This window comes from Phalaenopsis equestris, unplaced genomic scaffold, assembly GCF_001263595.1.
Source record: "Phalaenopsis equestris unplaced genomic scaffold, ASM126359v1 Scaffold000224, whole genome shotgun sequence".
NCBI lineage: Eukaryota > Viridiplantae > Streptophyta > Magnoliopsida > Asparagales > Orchidaceae > Phalaenopsis > Phalaenopsis equestris.
The window spans coordinates 1,656,729-1,661,275 of NW_018164666.1; the positions used below are offsets into that span (position 1 = coordinate 1,656,729).

At 40.0% G+C, this 4,547-nt stretch overlaps 1 pseudogene; it reads right to left on the minus strand.

Annotated features, from left to right (window-relative positions):
- Positions 1 to 599: 599 nt before the first annotated feature.
- Positions 600 to 4,119, minus strand: LOC110023401 (annotated as a pseudogene).
- Positions 4,120 to 4,547: the final 428 nt, after the last annotated feature.

The following is a 4,547-nucleotide window of genomic DNA, read 5'->3' on the forward strand; positions in this document are numbered from 1 at the left end:
GTTTTTTAAAGTCAAATCGAAGCTTTCTAGCAGCCATCACAAATAGCCAAATATGATAAAAAAATGCAGCTTTCAGTTGCAACTTTTTAAGAACAAAAAAAAAAAAAAAAAAGTTTTGTCAAACAGGAAAAACCACAGTACGGCATCGCACAACCACGGCACTGTCGCCCCAACGAACCATAAATCACATATTAAATTAAATGCAGCTTTTTTTATTAAGAAGATTTACATAACTCCACTTGATCCATACATATTTACATATCTAACGCCTAAACTTTAATATTTAGATGCATGCCAACATAAAAAAGCTCATTTCACAGTTTAGAAGTAAGAATGTTGATATTTTTTGATGTGATACAAATATTTCGATGACATAATGAAAAGGTCGGAATTGGATGGTATGGATGTAAATGTCTCTTTTAATGATGTTTAAATGAAAAAAAAATTACGTGATCTCAATTTAACCATAAATTCAAAAATAACAATGACATTGACTACAATATGTATGACAAAGAATAAAGCACATCAAAACAAATATTTATTTAACATTTATGGATATATATATATATATATAATATATATAGTCTATATACAAAATTATTTCTTATAATAAGAAAAAAAGGGGTAAAATTATAATTCAAACCCCCTAAAACATCTCCTCCATCAACGACCGAGGAGTGCAAACCGCCTCAAGAGGAACCGCTTTGGGCAAAGTCACACTGGCCCTCTCAACCAAGCCCACCTCCTCGCTCCCCACTCTCTCCCACTCAAAGCACTGGATCATGGACCCCAAGACCAAGCCCACGGCCCGGCCCGCCATCCCCTCTCCCGGACACCGCCTCCGGCCCAGCGCATAAAATTAAGCATGTTCCTCCCCTCCGCCCTCGAGCTCTGAAACCTCTCCGGCAAGAACTCCGCCGGCTCCTGCCACACCTCCGGGTTCCGGTGAATGGAATACACATTCACCAAAAGCATGGTGCCGCTCGGCACATCGTAGCCGTCGATCGTGCGCTCGCTTGAGGATTCGTGTGCGACGAGAAGTGGCAAGGCGGGGTAGAGCCGTAGAGTCTCGCTGATGATGCAGCGGAGGTAAGGGAGGTTTGGGAGATCGGAATCGGAGAGGAGGCGGCGGCGGCCGACGGTATCGTCGATTTCGGTTCTCGCCTTCTTGAGCTTCTCGGGGTTGTTGAGGAGGAGGGTGAGCGCCCATTCGATGGTGTTCGATAGGGTTTCGGTTCCTGAGATTATAAATTTCTGCAAATAATTGAAGATTTTGTCAATAGATTAGAAATTGAGCAAATAATGTTTTTATGAAATTACAATGATTATAATATAAGCTGAAATTCATCAAATTTAAGAGATAATATACTCTTGTTAACGGCAAAAATTTGCGTACGTCAAGTAATACGTAGAGGTGTATATAATAGGGTACACAGGGTTTATACGGAGATTACAAGAGAATTATAACCCATTGTACCTCCCATGTAACTCCCGTATAACCTCCCGTGTAACCCCGCTGTAACCATGTAATCTCAATGGATAAAATAAAAACGCGAGTTAAAGTTGAATTACACTAAATTTACAAGAAAATTATAACATGCTTGTAACTCCCATGTAACTCCCATATTACGCCTTTATACCCTATTATGTACACATCTATGCGTACTTCTTGATGTATGCAAATTTTTTCTTTCTCATATTTTAAAAATGAATTTTTAAATGTAAAATAAAATTAGAAGATTTAAAATATATTAAAAAAAACATGAAGTACGTGTCCATAAGTCCCATTAATTATTAATGATCACAACAGAATTGTAATATTAAAAAGGCCAAACACGAAGACTTGGATGTGACAGGACGGCCTTTGCCAACGCCGTCCACACTACAGCTTAGAGAAAGCTGTAAATAAAATAATATAAAAAAAACAAAAATCATTATTTAATTATGCACAGTCATCAAAGAAATTATTTCATATGGGATGCGTTATCCGATCTCGAATCACAATTTTTTTATTTTATTTTTTTAAACAAAAATAAAATAAAACTCATTAAAATACAGTTTTATTATAATAGATGTTTGAGATCGGAGATTACATGCATGCCTACATTTCCTGCACTGAACTTTAATTTGAGAAGAAATTATTTACATACATATTATTATTTATATAAGAAATACCGATATTTTTATATTTATAAACAAAACAGTCAAACCTTTAATATCACATCAAAATTATCATAAAGGACAACACTTTTTCATGCTTAAATAGACACCAAAAATGTTTAAAATATTAAAATACTTAAATTTAGACATTAAATATTTATATGTAAAGTAATTGTGGTATTTATGTAAATTTTTCTAAGATAAATAGGTCCACCATTTGGGCAAATATTTTTTTACAAAAATCACCTCCAAATTGATTGTGATATTTACCATCAATTATTGAACGAACATGCCTGGCCCTTTAAAATTAATAAGTCAATATTCTTAATGGACATTTATATATCACGATTTAATCCACCACACATCTACAAATCAGCACGAAATTTAAAGCAGGACACATCAACGTCAATAAGTCTAGTTGTCGTGACTGTGCAACCTAAGTGCATTTCTAGAAGAAGTGGTCAAAAGTTCCAATTAACGACCGTCAGAAAAATAAACATTTTTTTATTGATAACTTGACCCTTCGGAAAAATCAAAATAAAAATTTAGAACATAACTAGACTTGGGCTGACATCATATATATATATATTGTCTTATCTAAAATTAAAGTAAAATAAAAATAAAAATTCATCCACTTGTCTAATGAAAATCATTTATCCTTTTTCATTTTTATCAAATTTTCAGTAAATATTTCAAAAATAACACTAGATGAAGAAAGGGCTTACCATGACTATGTCCTTGATGAAGAAATCGTTGTAATTCTCTGGATCAGATATCTGCAACGACAGCAGAAGACTGATCATAGTCTTCTCATCACTCTCTCCTTCTTCCTCACCACTGCCAATTCTCCCTCGCTGCTCCTCAATGAGCTCCTGCAACAACTCATCCATGCTCTCCCTAAACCTCGGCAGCCTCTGTCCCACCACCACCGTGTCCACCCAACTCAGCCACGGCAGCAACTCGCCCACGCTCCCCGCCGCAGTCCAAAGAACTCCTCGACCGCCTCCCGGAACCTCCTCCCCTCCTCCCCCGCTTCCCGATAGTACGTCTTCCCGGCCACCATTCTCATCATGAAATCAATTCCCATTCCAAACAGCCTCCACTTCAGCTCCACCTTTACCGCCCCCCCTGCCGACCATTCAGCCGCCGCAGCCTCCGTCTCGCGGAACAGCTCGTTTAGAAGACAACGAGTTTCATCCGCGAGGATGTCTGCGGCAGAGCTAAGGCAGTGGGAGAAGATGAGATCCGTGGCGGCGGCGGCGGTGCGGGTGCGGGCGGCCCCATGGGTTGTGAGGCACAGCTCCGCAAGCTCCGGGGAGGATATCACGACGACAGGGCGGGATCCGAAGCGCAGGGAGATGACCGGCCCAAGACGGCCGGCGAGCTCGCTGAAGGTCTGGTGGAGCGGTTTGGTGAAGAGGTGGAGGTGGCCGAGGATGGGAAGAGAGGGAGGGGTTGGGGGGAGGATCATATTCATTTTGCTGTTCTTCCTCCTGAGGATTTGGGAAAGGAGGATGATGAGAAGGGAGAAGGAGAAGAGAATCATGTGGAAGAAAGTTGCTTCCATGGCGGCTGAAGTGTTTGTTTCCAACACTGCTGATCATGGAAGTTGGGAACTTTATAAGATGAAGCATGGAAGGACTAGAAGCTTGAGTGGATGAGGATGGTCATGACTGACTGTGGAGACGCCATGGAATCTGCTGTTTTGTTGAATATTTTCTTCGTTTTTAATGAAGAAGATAGACCCGAAGCAGTTGGTCTTATAGGGCGCCTTCGTTGTTGGTCCACGTGACCTCTAACTTGCCAACACATCCGCGCAGGGTAGATAAGTTGCGTGGGTTTTAATTTGCAAACTTAACGGTAAACTTACGGTAAATATACGACTGATCATAAATCAACGGGCTGCTTGGCAGCCACTCCCGTGTCATAATTTCTGGGGAAATTTACATGCATATCACATCCAAACAGTTCATGATGGCGATGTTTTTAATGTGATTTTCAAGATTTGAATAATATGCATGGGTATATATCAAAGCTGTCAGCACAACTCTCAAAGCAATTAAATGATCAAGGATGGCGGCCGAAGCGTTAGGCTAAAGAAGCATAACCAGCCATTCAATGACCGATTGCTAGATCAAGTCGATCGACAGGCAATGTCGGCGGATGCAATTGACAGACCAAACTTGCGTCCCAACCACCTAAGTTTCTTGTGAGGACGTCTAGTTACAACTAGTCGACCGACCGACTGTATCACGACATGATCGATCGTCGCAAGATCAATAGCCTCGACCTATCAAACTCAACATGTCAACAAGCTGATAGTCATTGTATTACATTCAAAATGTAACATAAATCTGATATTAAATCAACACATTAACTGTATTAAG